The following is a 17,989-nucleotide window of genomic DNA, read 5'->3' on the forward strand; positions in this document are numbered from 1 at the left end:
ACCCTTCAGTAAATTATTGTTACAATTTTTTATACCTTTTTGCAATAAAATAAGTGCTTATAATCAAATATTTTATGTTTTTGTTTTATTCATAGATACAACCCTGAATAATCATTTTTGAGACCCTAAGACATTTGAATACATTTTAAGATTGAATACATTATCATAATGTGGTTATAAAAATCATAGTAGCCAGAGCGCCTTTACAAGAGAGGAAATCTTTTTTGTCTCCAAAGCAATGATTATATAATCTGTGCAAACAGAGCTGCTTACATGTTTACATATTGAAACCTTAGGATCCACTCAATGTCACTTGCTAGACTTGGGTCCCTAACTTAAAGCATGTGTCCTCTGCTGTGTGCTGTCTAGGCTTACTGTGAGTAGAGAATCATTCCCTTTTAATCAACTTCCGCTGCTCAAATGTGTTGCCTTTAACAGCTAAGTGTTCTTGTGGGTGTTCTGAATCCTTTAGTTTGAGAGACAGCATATCACAAAGGTCAAGAATTTTGTAACTTCTTTGGAGTATTTGAGTGGTAAAATTCATTTCCCACATGTACCATTATATTAATTGGTTAAAATGGATTTCTATCAGGTTGCAGGATTTCTTAGATGACTCAGGATATCTGGTCTCTGGAACCATCGAGAGGAAATGGTCATTTGAAGCATCTCTGCTATATCGATATACAATTATATAGATCAAGAACTGTAACCATCTACTCTTTTCTGAATAGGAGTAGAATGTTCCTAAAGTAGAGGCACATGTGATATATTGATCTGAACTTGAGACAAATACAGGGCACCTGGTAATTCATGGAATCTTTTAGGAAAAATTAAGAGGTATAGACATATGACACAGAAGCTAAACAAATATTTGGTTATTATCCCTGACTAAAACAACAAAAGTCTTCTGAATTGAAACAAGGCAGGGAAGAGGGACCAAAAAAAAAAAAAAAAGAAAATGATTTTCCTACAGCTGGTCTTCATCCTGCTCACTCATTCCACCATGTTGGGCTCTGTGCCAAGTTAATAAACATTATTAAATGCTAAATACTAGATTGTTGTAGAAAATAAAATCATAGATTCAGAATTTAAAATAAGACTTTGTCATTAATTATTTTTAAAAATTTAATGCAGAAAGAAAAAAATGGCTATTTTATCTATTGTTGCATAACAATACTACCACAAAGTTAGCAACTTAAACGAGACATGTTTATGGTGTCATTTCCTGTGGACACTGCGTAGTTGAGTACTCTGCAGTTGGGTTGCAAAGAGCTACAATCAACGTATCAGACAGGGTTGCTAGTGCCAAGCATTGTATTAGGTACTGCTGCTGCTGCTGCTGTTGCTAAGTTGCTTCAGTCATGTCCGACTCTGTGCGACCCCCATAGATGGCAGCCCACCAGGCTCCTCCATCCATGGGATTTTCCAAGCAAGAGTACTGGAGTGGGTTGCCATTGCCTTCTCCATATTAGGTACTAGAGATACAAATATGAAAAATCTGAACACAATCCATTCCTCCGTGGATTTTATCATGTAATGGGAGATTTTCACCCATAGATAGATGATTTCAGCATAATGTGTTATTTAGGATACAGATGAGCTAGGATTTGGATACGTGTGGTAAGTTAAGGGGGCCAGTCAATATGAACACTTGGCTTTTAACTTAAGCATCTATGTAGCTTGGGAGCTATGCATTGATGTTGAATATGAAGAACTGTTAACAGCTCACCATTAAATATACCTCCATAGAATAAGATAATGACACTTTACTAATATCCATAAAGTTTGTTTTCTATTATACATTTACATATAAATAAATATATACAGGCATTGTAAAAATCTCTGCTATAGAAAGATCTTGTTTCCTTTTCCTTTGTCTTAATTAGCAATGCCATTCCCCTGACATGGTTCATTGAGCCAAGAGTAGCTATCCGACCCCAGAGGAACTAATCCATAAACCAATCTGAATTAATCAGGTTCCCTTTTGAGAATATGAACTAAGATATGTGGAAACCTAATAAGCTGCTAGCTGAGGTAATGGCAGATCATTACAGTAAAGGTCCATGAACTTCTACAGATGAGCTCCCTGGAGCTTCATGTTTTCCAGTAGTACTGAAATCCGGTTGTTCTGTTTTTCTTTAAACTTTAAAAATATGAGTTTTTACAATAAATATCTTTAACTTGGGTTAAGTTAAGCAGGTCTTTATTGTCTTCAAACAATTTTTCCTGCCTAAAATATTTTGAAGACATTGATGTCTATTAGAAAAACCAAGGAGCAAATCCTATGACTCAATTCTGATAGCATGGGATTTGTTGCTACCTGAATTTCAAAACAGAAAAACTATCTAGATTAAGGAACCATATTTTCCAGATCCAATTTCTTCTTTTATGGGTCTTTTGTATATCCCAGTATTTTCATTAGCAATGTAAATTTATATTTGTTGGTTTTCCAAAAATACGGTAGAATACTAAAGGAAGAGGATCAAGGTCCTTTGGTGATCCCAGAGTACCTAGGGAATAGGAATTTAATACTTGTCGGCTTTTTAATTAGCTTATGGTATTATTAAATTCCATGGACAGAGGAGCCCGGTGGGCTACAGTCCATAGAGCCACAGAGTTGGACACAACAGACCGGCTACATGCACACATACACATTATTTTCATAGAGAAAAAAATTGTGTTCCACTGAATGCAGAAGAAACCAAGTCTTCACTCATAACATAAAGCAAGGATCATATTTATAATTACATGTCATTCAAGGAGGAAGGTGACTTAATTCTGAATGGATTATTTCAAATTATTATGAGGGGGCTAGGATATTTTTTTTAACCTTTATCATTTCCTCAGGGGTTTTACAAAATTAAGGCAATTTTTGTTCAGCAAGTGTGATGTATCTGTTAAATGAACTATATTGAGATTTTAGGGAATACTCTAGAGAACCTAGTTAAATACGGTTATGTACTGAGAGTTAACTTAGGCAGGGAGTCCAGGGCCCTTTAAGGAGGAGGTGAACCTTTTTGCTCATGCCTTCCTTAAGCCTTATGCAACAAGGTATCTTGCCCAATAACTGGCCTTTCTTTAGGTCCTGAAGCTGAAAATTACACTGCAAGACCATGTCTTACTTAAGGAAATGCTTCTCTTAGGCTCTATGTTATTGATTTTAATTGTAACAAATCTTGCCTGGGAACCTGTTTCCCAAGAATTGTACCCCTGATTACATAGCAACAGTATATCTCACAGAGAGACATTGCCAGGAATTTGCTCCTTCTGGCTAACATTGTACTGAAGTTATCTCAGGATATATGACTTGGGAAAGGGTCTATGGAACTCTTACAACCTTGAGCTATTCTTTTTACCTATTCTCAGCAGCCATTTGAGAAGTATATAAGGCCCTGCTTAAACTAGTGAGGGTGAGCTCTCTTTCTACCGATTTCCAATGTCTATGTCAGAAGCGTTCTCTGTCCTGTCACTTTAAATTTTGCTGCACAGAGCTCTGAGTGACTGAGACCCATTTTTGAGTTAAATCTCCTTCAGAGATCACAAACTCTGCAACAACCTCTCTAAGCTGTCAGTAACTTGTCCATACATCTTCATATCTAATCAATATAATAGAATTAAAATCTGGCTATTTAAGATTATATGTTTACTGATCCAAAATTCATTTTTTTCTTCCAAATATTACTGTGAATTTATTTAGGACATATTTAGGATCATGTTCTAACTATGAGGCATTGTGCTAGGAATAGGTCTACTGTGGGAGACAAGACACAGAATCTGACTTCAAGGATCTTACAACCCACTGTAAGTTTATATACACACTTATAATAAATTTAAATACAAAAGACAAAACAATCTATGCGGACAATATTTTAAATGATTTGTGTTGTCACTGACTCCACTTCTTCTGATATTTTTATGATAAACGATGGCACCCAGAACAAATAAATCTTCCCCTTCCACCCTTAAAAGCTCTTTTTCTTGTTGTCTGCTTTTATGTTAACTAAGCCATTTGACTTAAATATAACATTTGAAGGTATAAATATATGTAGAAAGTTTAAATCCATTGACAACTAATTTCATAATTTAGAATCTGATTACTTTCTCCATAGTGAAGATATTACTTTCATGGTGGCAAATGTACTGGAAGATGTATGGAAAGGTGCTTTGGGAGTGTTTGAGATTGAGACATTTCAGGGCATTATTTCATCAGATAATGTTATTCAGCTAACAAGCAAGAGAAAATCTGGACTGGCAGATTAAAGAATCGATCAACCAGATTAACAGAGGAGAGTTGCCCTTGAAAATCATCTTTGTCATGAAAATATTACCAGAAATAAAAAACAACAGTAAGGCTAAATTCAACTACACCATCAGGTATCAGAATTTCTCTAAATGTCACATTTTTCTCCCAGTTTTGCTTTGCATGAAGTCATTTTCACCACTTATTTAAAATAGTTGTTTTCAATTTATATTCAGATATTAAAATGTAGGCATTGAATACATTAAAATTGTTTTTCTCTTCATTATTCATAATATCAAATCCCTAGAGAAGCTCATAAAATCTTTGAATTTTAGGTCAACTTCCTGGACACTTCTGAGACAGATCAATTGACTTCTTTCCTCCTTCTGAGCCACCTTCCAAAGGAGACACTAACAATATGACTTATGATTTCAGCCCCACTTAATTCCTTCTACCCGAACTGTTCCTTTTATCTGAAACATTTTCTTCATCTGAAATAATTCTTCATTAGTTGAGTCATTTAAACTACACCTGCTATCCTTTTCCCCTTCACCCAGCTTTATAACAGAACATTCTTCATTCATTTTCTTTAATTCTACACTAAAAAATAAGACTTTCCAATTTTAAATGTCACTTCATTCATACATAATGAATCTGTCCCCAGAAAACTTTTTACAGTATCAGATATGAAAGAATTTTTCTTGTTAGCTTTTTCACTCAATAAAACGATTTTCATAGGACAACTAGAAACACATTGTTCAGAATATCTCAAGTTAAAAATCACAAACCTTAAAACTTCAGCCAAATGTCACCTTTCCAAAATGTTTTACATATTTTTAGTTGGTAAAATAACTACATTGGCCAAAAGAGTGAGTTATTTCTAAAGCAGCAAATGGAATAGTGAATCTATGTTTAAAAAAAAATCTGTTTCCTAAGAGGTTTCTTAGCTTAGTGAAAACACAGAACTTGAAAACAACACTAAGTGAAACAACTTATTTTATTAGTTTTTTTTCCTTTTTACCAAATACTGAGAATTGGTATAATGTCAAACAAAAAGAGTGACCATATATAAAATCATCCTGTGAGTGCGAACATATGTTTAATTACCAGGATCACTGCTCTTTTTAAAAATCTTGCTCACTTGAGCTAGAATGTTTGGGCTTGCCACCTCATCTTGTTAAGAAACAGAAATTTGATATAAATGATGTGTTGCCACCTGTGTCTCTAAATAAGTTTCATGGTTTCTAATTATTTATACAAGCTTCTTGTGATTCTTTGCTAAATCTAAATTCATAAAGAAACATTACACTTCAGTTAATTACAGAAGCCATATGCAGTTTACAGTTTGCCAATGTTGTTTGTAGTTTGGTTGCTTGAAAATGCCTATTTAGCTGAAGACTTTAGGCTTATAACTAGAAAAGAAAAAAAGAAAAACCATGATTGTCTATTTAATGTTCCAACTTATGTGGTCTCTTTCTAGAGATGACATATCTACCTTAATTAGTCCAATCATGTAAACCATATCTGTTATCTTGATCACACATACATTTATCTGCTTTCTCTTAGGTACTCATTTTTCTCATTAACATACTTCACATGCTAATTCCAACAGTTTGGTTCTTTACCTTAATCCAATGCCAGGCTTTCTCTTCCTCTAAAAAGGATGTTTTTCTCCTCTTACAGGTCAAAATTATGAATATTTGCAGTTCCTCTCAAGTGTAAAGTGTTGTTACAGTTTTTCAGGTACTATACTTTGGATCATAAATGAATTTGGTAATTAAGTTTTTTTGTTTACTATTTATTTTCTAACATAAAATGGAAGAGGTAAGTAAGATTAGGTTTAAGAATTGGTGAAGCTTTGGGCAAATCCCAGCTATAGACACTTGATATGTTTGTGTGTCTTATTTTTTCTTAATGGTAATTTTCACTCCTTTAAATAAGAAATCTTTCTTAGGTTATTACGGGAACCAACTTATTCTATTTTCTTACATCAAGTTCAGTTCACACATTTATAGCCTGCCTGGTCCCTGTAGGCATCTAAGTTTACAATTCTGAGATAGAAGAGATCTAACGTTCCATAGAGCCATAGCAAGGTAATAAACTGAAGAGATTTTTTTTTCTTACAGTACATTCAATTCCATTACTGATTTGTTATTAAACATTAGACCATGAAACTGAGATATTAGGACATTAAATGTGGACAAACAATATAAGTCCCATTAGCCTACAGGGGAAGCAATGAATGATCCCATTTAATTTGTGGAAAGTTGAATAGCTGCAACTCTGCAAATGAAATTAAGTGCTATGCCTCATTGAATGAGCTCAGAGCTCTCCAAGGGGAGATCTGAGTTCCAGGATACAGCAAATAACAGGCAATGTCTTTAACTTAGCTGTAATTTTGGAATTGTTAGTTGGTGGAAGATATTAAAGAAGAAGGATGTAAATGATCTAGCCCTACAGGAGGCTTGAAGTGCCCATGTCAATGAAGCTCTCAAGGTTCTAAAGTGAAATAAAAATGTTAGATTTTTATTTTTACTGTCCATTGATTGCATAATTTCTAATTTGCCTACTTATTTCTGTATCTCTTCCAAAAAAGCTAGGTTTAAATTTTGGTGAGATTCTTAATCAGACCTTTCCTCTCAAGAGGTTCAATGATCCTTTCTTTTTTATAACTACTTTAATCATTTTTGACACTTTCTGCTCTACCATCACTTTGGCACATTTGCTGATTTCCATGAATCATAAATTCTGGGATATACTGAAGTATCTGACACTTCCACTCAGCTTACTTTGACAATTTATCTTAAAAATATATGCAGGTGAAAGTAAGGTTGTTATGTAGAGGTTATAAATGGGGCAAAGTGCAGGCAGCTTATGGTTCTGCAATGAAAACTGTATAATTTTGCATGCAACCTTTGGCATAACTACTCTCTGTCTAGTTCAACCATTACAGATAGTAGACATTTAAACAATTTTATTTTGTACAGACTTTTTTTCAGAGTCATGTAAAAGTTTCTTCCAATGGTTGTTTAGTCTATAATTTCAGACATGGCAACTATCCCACCCTTATAGCAGTAGAGATTTTCTTATTTCTTTTCTTGTTTTTATGAATTTGTTAAGAAATACCCTTGTTTTCATCCACCTGTCAGATCTGGTTTATTGGATGGAGCACTAAGGATGGAAATAGAAGATATGACTTTGAGTCTAAACTCTGATATTTGATAGCTTGACAGTTTCTTAGAGGAATTCCTTAACTTCAATGATGGCTCATTTTGAAATTACATTGAGATTTAGCAAAAGTTTAAATGGCAATTGACTCTGTGAATTGGGCTCATTCATATTGGCTTGAATGTTCCAGTTAATTATAAGGCAATAAATAAAGTTACTCTGCTACTTTCAAATAACCATGAAATAACTTGTCTAGACAGGCTGATGGTGGGGCTATGTAAAGCTCTTCTAGTAATCTCATTGTATCCAAGTTCCAAGGAAATGGCTACTGGTCTTAAAATTAACTTTTAAAACAAATTGAAGGTTAATAATATTCTGATAGAAATTTCTCTATATAATTTTAAGGTAAGCTTCTTTTAAAAGCTTATAAATAACATGACAACAAAGTAAAATGATGTGACTCATTCAGCCCTCCTAGAAAACCCTAATAGCATGTTTTTCATTGAAATATAATTCACAATGCAATGAATTACACAGATCTGAACAGTGAAACTTGATGAGATTAACATATGTATAAGTATGTAACCTGCATCTTAGAAAAATATGGAATATTTCTATTATTTCAGAAAGTTCCCCATGCCTTATTCCAGTTAATATCCCCATATGTAACCACTGTGATTGTCCTTAATAGATGATTTCACTTATTAAACTTCATAAAAATGGAATACCACATGTACTTTTTTTGTCTGTCTTCAAAATATTTTAGTTGTTCATCAATATAGACTTGCTTATTTATTTTTGTTTATTGCTAAGCAGAATTCTACTGATTGAATATACAATAATGTTATTTCACTTTCATGTTAATTGGATATCTGTGTTGTATTTAGTCTTTGGACAATAAAAAATAAAACTGTTTTTTAATAGACATATATTTCCTTTCTTTCTAGAAGTGGTGTCGCTGAGTCATAGGATACACATGTGCTGTGCTGTGCTGTGCTGAGTTGCTCAGTTATGTCTGACTCTTTGTGACCCCATGAACTATAGCCCACCAGGCTCCTCTGTCCATGGGATTCTCCATGCAAGAATACTGGAGTGGGTTGCCATGCCCTCCACCAGGGGATTTTCCTGACCCAGGGATCGAACCCAGGTCTCCCACATTGCAGGTGGCCTATTTATCATCTGAGCCACGAGGGAAGTCCAAGAATGCTGGAGTACGTATTTAATTTTAAAAGAAACTGCCAAAATATTATTCAAAATAGTTGCAGTATTTTACACTTCCACCTGTAATGAATGCTTCAGGTGCTCTGAGCCCTCGTCAAACTTTTATATAGTCTTAGCCATTTTACTTTTAGCCATTTTATTTAGTGCATGTGATATAGTATCTCATACTGGTTTTAATCTGATATTTACTGATGACTAAAGATTTTGAACACATTTTTATGTGTTTGTTAGCCATCTGTATGTCTTCTTTGGAGAAATGTCTATTTAGTTCTTTGGCCCATTTTTTGATTGGGTCATTTATTTTTCTGGAGTTGAGCTGTAGGAGTTGCTTGTATATTTTTGAGATTAGTTGTTTGTCAGTTGCTTCATTTGCTATTATTTTCTCCCATTCTGAAGGCTGTCTTTTCACCTTGCTTGGCCACTCATATATCTTCTTCTCTGAAGCTTTTCCATTTATCCATTTTTAAAGTTAATCTGTTTGTTTTCTTAGTACAGATTTGTAGAGATTTTTTTTTTACTCTAAATCAAGGGCCTTTATCAAATAGATGTACCAATAACACTTTCTCCCAGTTTGTACTGCTTTTTCATTCTCTTACTGATGTATACTAACAAGCTGTATATTTAATTTTGATGGAATCCTGTTTATGGCATTTAATTTTACAGTTGGTATTTTTATTGTCACCTCTGAAAATATTTTGCCTGTCTCAGGTCTTAAAGGTATCCTCCGACATATTTCTCTAATAAGCATCATAGTTTCAATGCTTACTTTTTTTTTAATTGTATTTTATTTTTAAAGTTTACATAATTGTATTAGTTTTGCCAAATATCAAAATGAATCCGCCACAGGTATACAGGTGTTACCCATCCTGAACCTTCCTCCCTCCTCCCTCCCCATACCATCCCTCTGGGTCGTCCCAGTGCACTAAGCCCCAAGCATCCAGTATTGTGCATCGAACCTGGACTGGCATCTCATTTCATACATGATATTTTACATGTTTCAATGCCCTTCTCCCAAATCTTCCCACCCTCTCCCTCTCCCATAGAGTCCATAAGACTGTTCTATACATCAGTGTCTCTTTTGCTGTCTCGTACACCGGGTTATTGTTACATTATATGATCTATCTCAAACTGAAGTAGGAGTGAAAATCCTTTTTTCCCCCTATTCAACCAATGTATCCACCATGATTTGTTGAAAAGACTATCTTGTTTTTTGAATTGTCTTGGTATCTTTGTTTACAGTCATCTATGTCTGGTTTTGTTTCTAGATCCTCTTTTCCCTCTATTAGTCTTTTTGTTTGTGCTTATGCCTACGCCACATTATTTGAGATAGTAGCTTTATACTAAATTGGAAATCAGGTAGTGTGAAGCCTTCAAATAACTTTTTTCATGATTGTTTTACTATTCTCAGTCTTTTGCTCATCAATAGAACTTTAAAATAAACTTGCCTAATTCAACTAAAAATGATTCTGTTAAGATTTTAATCGGAAATAATAGACTAATTTTGAGGGGATCAACATTTTAATTTTAATTCCCCAAATTCAGGACCAGGGTATTTATATAGGTAGCACTGGTTTTTTCACTCTAATTTCTCTTAACAATACTTGGTTGCTATTGGTTTAGCGGTCATGCATCTCTTCTGTTAACAGTATTTTCAACTAGTTGTTTATGCTATTAAAAAATTGAATGCTTTTTTTTCTTAATCTCATTCTCTAATTATTTACTTTTAATATATAGAATCATGGCATACTTTTACATTGCATTAATTATCTTCTGCTGTGCTAGAAACTACCACAAACTTAGTGGTTTTAAACAACATCCATTTAAAACTCTCATTTCTGTAGGTAACCAGGCATCACATAACCTGATTCCTTTTATCAGGGCTTTCTAAGATTGAAATCAAGGTGCCCACAATACCAATTTCTCATCTGAAGACTCAAGGGAAGCATCAACTTTCAAGATCATTCAGGTTGCTGGCATAATTCAGTTCTTGCATTTCTGTAAGACTGAGGCTTGGTTTTCCTACTGGCTTCCGTTGGGCATGGCTCCATGTTCTTAGAAGATAGCCACATTCCTTGCTGCGTGGACTCAGCCATTTTCAAAATGAAGAATCTCCACGTCAAACCACTCTTCTGTTTTGAATCTCTCTCATCAGCAAAAAGTTCTATCCCATTTAAGAGTTCACCAGATCCACTAAGGATAACCTCTTTAACTAATTTGGGATCTCAATTACATCTGCAAAACTTCTTCTTAAGAGATTAAGGTTTCAGTTAATGACTGGGAGAAAGTACGTGTATACCAAATGGATGGGAATCTTGGGATCATCTTAGAATTTGGCCTACTGTAGAATTGACCTTGTATTCAAGAATTTCACTACATCTACTCATTGGTTCTAATATTTGCTTTGTAGAATTATTTATGTAAACAATCAAACTTTGATCATTTTACTTCTTTCTTACCAATCCGTATATCCTTTATTTATCTCTCTCATTTTATTGTTCAGGACTTTAGTTCATTTTTGATAAAAGTGGTGAAAACATATATCCATCTCTATTCTACTTTGTTGAGTGTATTTATCATGAATATATGTAACATATGGTCAAACTTTTTTTAATGCCAGTTTATAATTACATATTACATTTCTTTAACAGCTAGTGGGTAGTCAGATTTTCTTTCTCCTATCTTGTTAATTCTGCCAGTGATCGGCTAAAACTTTGCAATATTTTACTTTTATTAATAAAAAATGCATGAAGACTTACTTTACGGCCTACTATATGTTCTATATTTGATAACTAGTCTATATGCCTTTTAAAATGATGTCTATTCTTTTCTGCAGGATGTCTATTGTTGGTCATATGCGTGTTAAGCAGCTTCAGTCGTGTCCGACTCTTTGTGATGCTATGGAAGTAGCCCTCCAGGTTCCTCTGTCCATGGAATTCTCTGGGCAAGAATACTGGAGTGTGTTGCCATTTCCTCCTCCAGGGGATCTTCCCAAAACAGGGATCAAACCCATGTCTCTTGCACTGGGAGGTGGGTTCTTTATCACCAGCACCACATAAATATCAAAAGGGTCAAAATAGTTGATCAGATCAGATCAGATCAGTCGCTCAGTCGTGTCCTACTCTTTGCGACCCCATGAATCGCAGCACGCCAGGCTTCCCTGTCCATCACCAACTCCGGGAGTTCACTCAGACTCACGTCCATCGAGTCAGTGATGCCATCCAGCAATCTCATCTTCTGTCGTCCCCTTCTCCTCCTGCCCCCAATCCCTCCCAGCATCAGAGTCTTTACCAATGAGTCAACTTTTCGCATGAGGTGGCCAAAGTACTGGAGTTTCAGCTTTAGCATCATTCCTTCCAAAGAAATCCCAGGGCTGATCTCCTTCAGAATGGACTGGTTGGATCTCCTTGCAGTCCAAGGGACTCTCAAGAGTCTTCTCCAACACCACAGTTCAAAAGCATCAATTCTTCGGCACTCAGCCTTCTTCACAGTCCAACTGTCACATCCATAATGACCACAGGAAAAACCATAGCCTTGACTAGACGAACATTTGTTGGCAATGTCTCTGCTTTTGAATATGCTGTCTAGGTTGGCCATAACTTTCCTTCCAAGGAGTAAGCATCTTTTAATTTCATGGCTGCAGTCACCATCTGCAGTGATTTTGGAGCCCAGAAAAACAAAGTCTGACACTGTTTCCACTGTTTCCCCATCTATTTCCCATGAAGTGATGGAACTGGATACCATGATCTTTGTTTTCTGAATGCTGAGCTTTAAGCCAACTTTTTCACTCTCTTTCATTTTCATCAAGAGGCTTTTGAGTTCCTCTTCACTTTCTGCCATAAAGGTGGTGTCATCTGCATATCTGTGGTTATTGATATTTCTCCTGGCAATCTGGATTCCAGCTTGTGTTTCTTCCAGTCCAGCATTTCTTATGATGTACTCTGCATATAAATTAAATAAACGGGTGACAATATACAGCCTTGACGTACTCTTTTTCCTATTTGGAACCAGTCTGTTGTTCCATGTCCAGTTCTAACTATTGCTTACTGACCTGCATACAAATTTCTCAAGAGGCAGATCAGGTGGTCTGGTATTCCCATCTCTTTCAGAATTTTCCACAGTTTATTGTGATCAACATAGTCAAAGGCTTTGGCATAGTCAATAAAGCAGAAATAGATGTTTTTCTGGAACTCTCTTGCTTTTGCATGATCCAGCAGATGTTGGCAATTTGATCTCTGGTTCCTCTGCCTTTTCTAAAACCAGCCTGAACATCAGGAAGTTCACGGTTCACATATTGCTGAAGCCTGGCTTGGAGAATTTTGAGCATTACTTTACTAGCGTGTGAGATGAGTGTAACTGTGCAGTAGTTTGAGCATTCTTTGGCATTGCCGTTCTTTGGGATTGGAATGAAAACTGACCTCTTTCCAGTCCTGTGGCCACTGCTGAGTTTTCCAAATTTGCTGACATATTGAGCGCAGCACTTTCACAGCATCATCTTTCAGGATTTGAAAGAGCTCAACTGGAATTCCATCACCTCCACTAGCTTTGTTTGTAGTAATGCTTTCTAAGGCCGACTTGACTACACATTCCAGAATGTCTAGCTCTAGGTCAGTGATCACACTATCGTGATTATCTTGGTCATGAAGATCTTTTTTGTACAGTTCTTCTGTGTATTCTTGCCATCTCTTCTTAATATCTTCTGCTTCTGTTAGGTCCATACCATTTCTGTCCTTTATCAAGCCCATCTTTGCATGAAACATTCCTTTGGTATCTCTGATTTTCTTGAAGAGATCTCTAGCCTTTCCCATTCTGTTGTTTTCCTCTTTCTTTGCATTGATTGCTGAAGAAGGCTTTCTTATCTCTTTGCTATTCTTTGGGACTCTGCATTCAGATGCTTATATCTTTCCTTTTCTCCTTTGCTTTTCGCTTCTCTTCTTTTCACAGCTATTTGTAAGGCCTCCCCAGACAGCCATTTTGCTTTTTTGCATTTCTTTCCATGGGGATGGTCTTGATCCCTGTCTCCTGTACAATGCCACGAACCTCATTCCATAGTTCATCAGGCACTCTATCTATCAGATCTAAGCCCTTAAATCTATTTCTTACTTCCACTGTATAATCATAAGGGATTTGATTTAGGTCATACTTGAATGGTCTAGTGGTTTTCCCTACTTTCTTCAATTTAAGTCTGAATTTGGCAATAAGGAGTTCATGGTCTGAGCCACAGTCAGCTCCTGGTCTTGTTTTTGCTGACTGTATAGAGCTTCTCCATCTTTGGCTGCAAAGAATATAATCAATCTGATTTTGGTGTTGACCATCTGGTGATGTCTATGTATAGAATCTTCTCTTGTGTTGTTGGAAGAGGGTGTTTGTTATGACCAGTGCATTTTCTTGGCAAAACTCTATTAATCTTTGCCCTGCTTCATTCCATATTCCAAGGCCAAATTTGTCTGTTACTCCAGATGTTTCTTGACTTCCTACTTTTGCATCCAGTCCCAAATAGTTGATAACATCATTTAAATCTTATATTCACTTATTGAATTTGTGTTTAGTCATTCTTTCAGTTGTTTGATAAAGGGGCATAAATATCTCCAGGTATCACAAGTAATTGTTCTTTTTCTACCTTTCAATCCTGATAGTTTCTGTCTTATATATTTTGAATATTTTCTATTTAAGTATATAAACATGTATGATTATATTATCTTTCTGATTAATCTTATATCATCATCAAATAACGTTATTTATTGTTGGGAATACAATTTGTGTCTTAAAGTCTACTTTATTTGATATTACCACAGCCACACTTTCTTTCTCATGCTGCTTTCATGGCATATATCTTTTCATACTTTCGTTTCAACGTCTCTAAATCTTTAAAGTGCATTTCATGCATGTGGCATTAATTCAGTCTTGTTTTTAATATATTTCCCTCTGCATATTTCTATAACCCTCCCACCTGCCCATTTTTGTACTATTAGTTTTACATGTTTTATATCTACATTTTACAAACCCTACAGTCCAATGTTACACATTTTATGTTAAGCAACAACTTTATATTTTAACATTTCCTTTTGGTGAAAATTACTACTTTTGTTCTGCTTATTAAATATTAAACATTAGATATAATCTTAATAAATAAATTTGGTCCTTTTCTTTTTAAAAAATCTGAATGGACTTTAACATTTGCCTTTCCTTTAGCCACCAGGATATTCTAACTTCTGGTGGCTGTTTACTTATAGATTTAAAAAAAGAATCTGGAAAGACATCTGGTTATATTTAAATAGCATGTGTGCAAGCTAAGTTACTTCAGTAGGCTTTGTGGCACTATGGGCTGTAGCCCACCACCCTCCTCTGTCCATGGGAATTCTCCAGACAAGACTACTGCAGTAGGTTGCCATGCCCTCTTCCAGGGTATCTTCCCAATCCAGGCATTGAAATTGTGTCTCTTAAGTCTCCTGCATTTGCAGGTGGATTCTTTATCATTAGTATCACTGGGAAGCCCATATTTAAGTTGAGGGGAAGTTAAAAAATTATAATTAACTGAAGACCCATATGTGTGGCAAAAGAATTCAAGAAAGCCTGAAAGTCTTTCAGTTCAGTTCAGTTCAGTTTAGTCACTCAGTCATGTCCAGCTCTCTGAGACCCCATGAATCACAGCACGCCAGGCCTCCCTGTCCATCACCAACTCCTGGAGTTCACTCAAACTCACATCCATCGAGTTGGTGATGCCATCCAGCCATCTCATCCTCTGTCGTCCCCTTCTCCTCCTGCCCCCAATCCCTCCCAGCATCAGGGTCTTGTCAAACGAGTCAATTCTTTGCATGAGGTGGCCAAAGTATTGGAGTTTCAGCTTCAGCATCATTCCTTCCAATGAACACTCAGGACTGATCTTTAGGATGGACTGGTTGGATCTCCTTGCAGTCCAAGGGACTCTCAAGAGTCTTCTCCAACACCACAGTTCAAAAGCATTAAATTCTTCGGCGCTCAGCCTTTTTCACAGTCCAACTCTCACATCCATACATAACCACTGGAAAAACCATAGCCTCGACTAGACAGACCTTTGTTGGCAAGGTATTATCTCTGCTTTTGAATATGCTATCTAGGTTGGTCATAACTTTCCTTCAAGGAGTAAGCGTCTTTTAATTTGATGGCTGCAGTCACCATCTGCAGTGATTGTGGAGCCCAAAAAAATAAAGTCTGACACTGTTTCCACTGTTTCCCCATCTATTTCCCATGAAGTTATGGGACCAGATGCCATGATCTTCGTTTTCTGAATGTTGAGCTTTAAGCCAACTTTTTCACTCTCCACTTTCACTTTCATCAAGAGGCTTTTGAGTTCCTCTTCACTTTCTGCCATAAAGGTGGTGTCATCTGCATATCCGAGGTTATTGATATTTCTCCCGGCAATCTTGATTCCAGCTTGTGCTTCTTCCAGCCCAGTGTTTCTCATGATGTACTCTGCATAATTTAAATAAGCAGAGTGACAATGTAAAGCCCTGACGTACTCCTTTTCCTATTTGGAACCAGTTTGCTGTTCCATGTCCAGTTCTAACTGTTGTTTCCTGACCCTCATATAGGTTTCTCAATAGGCAGGTCGGGTGGTCTGGTATGCCCATCTCTTTCAGAATTTTCCACAGTTTATTGTGATCCACATAGTCAAAGGCTTTGGCATAGTCAATAAAGCAGAAATAGATGTTTTTCTGAAACTCTCTTGCTTTTTCAATGATCCAATGGATGTTGGCAATTTGATCTCTGGTTCCTCTGCCTTTTCTAAAACCAGCATGAACATCTGAAAGTTCACGGTTCATGTGCTGCTGAAGCCTGGCTTGGAGAATTTTGAGCATTACTTTACTAGCATGTGAGATGAGTGCAATTGTGTGGTAGTTTGAGCATTTTTTGGCATTGCCTTTCTTTGGGGTTGGAATGAATCTGACCTTTTCCAGTCCTGTGGCCACTGCTGAGTTTTCCAAATTTGCTGGCATATTGAGTGCAGCACTTTCACAGCATCATCTTTCAGGATTTGAAATAGCTCAACTGGAATTCCAGAACCTCCACCAGCTTTGTTCATAGTGATGCTTTCTAAGGCCCACTTGAATTCACATTCCAGTATTTAATAAGAAGTGAAAGTATTTAATAAGACCAAAAAAAAAAATGGGTAGGCATATCTTGGAATCCATGTAAAAAATATGCCATAATTAATAATTAAATATCTTCTAAAAATCAAAGGAACTAGACAATATAATATCTGCTTTTCTAGTTAGTAATTATAATTCATATACAACTTCATCTAACCTCATAATATATTATGTTCAAAATGTGAATAACAATTCCTGGGGCTTCCCTGGTGGCTCAGACAGTAAAGAATCTACCTGTAGTGCAGGAGACCCAGGTTCAATTCTTGGGTTGGGAGATCCCCTGGAGAAGGGCATGGCAACCCACTCCATTATTCTTGCCTGGAGAATTCCATGGACAGAAGAGCTTGGCAGGCTATAGTCCTAGGGTTGCAAAGAGTCAGACACAGCTGAATAATAATTCTAGGCACCCGCAAAGAAATATATTTTCCTAATCCCCATATTACCAAATTTATTCTACATAAATATTATTCTAGTTGATTGCTCTGACCAGAGTTTATCTACTATTTAAAGTTATTATAATAAGCCTTTCTAAGAGATGGTCTTTGGGGTACTTTTAGATATAAAAGCTGATCCTGGTGAAAATACTTTTCCCCATTCCACTATAAATTGAGAATCTTAAAGGGGTGTGATTATTAAAAGAACAATAAAAAAACTTCCTGAGGCTCTCTTATCCACAGAGAGGGAATTGTTGGAAAAGGTATAACTATATACCTGTAATGTAATGGTGTTCCATAATTGAAGAAAGGATCTTATTGCTCCTCTCAGATTTACTCAAAAGTTTTTTGGAATCATTTATCACTTGCCAGATTAAGATGCCACTGGTTACATATTAGTACAGGGGTGACATGTGACTAATACCTCAGTGAATATATATATACATCAGGAGTAAACAGGTCTTCATGTTCAACAGTATAAAAGTTTTCCCTTACTGTTATTTAATAATTCATTTACTACTGCCAAAGTTGAAAAAATGTTATGTTTTAGAATCCTTTTCTACACTAAGGGAATCAGAAGCCACTTCCACATGTGCATGCACACATACACATAAATGTTTCACTTCCATTCTCATCATCCTGGCTTGTATATATTATAACAATCTATCTCTATAAAATTTAAATCAATTTTACAATAACATCCAATATTTTAATATCTAAATACTTTCTGATTCCAAGAATAGACCAAAGTTACATATTTGACATGAAAGTAGACACAATAATTAGTGTTGGCCAGTAAT

Source organism: Bos taurus, chromosome 2 (assembly GCF_002263795.3).
Source record: "Bos taurus isolate L1 Dominette 01449 registration number 42190680 breed Hereford chromosome 2, ARS-UCD2.0, whole genome shotgun sequence".
Lineage (NCBI taxonomy): Eukaryota > Metazoa > Chordata > Mammalia > Artiodactyla > Bovidae > Bos > Bos taurus.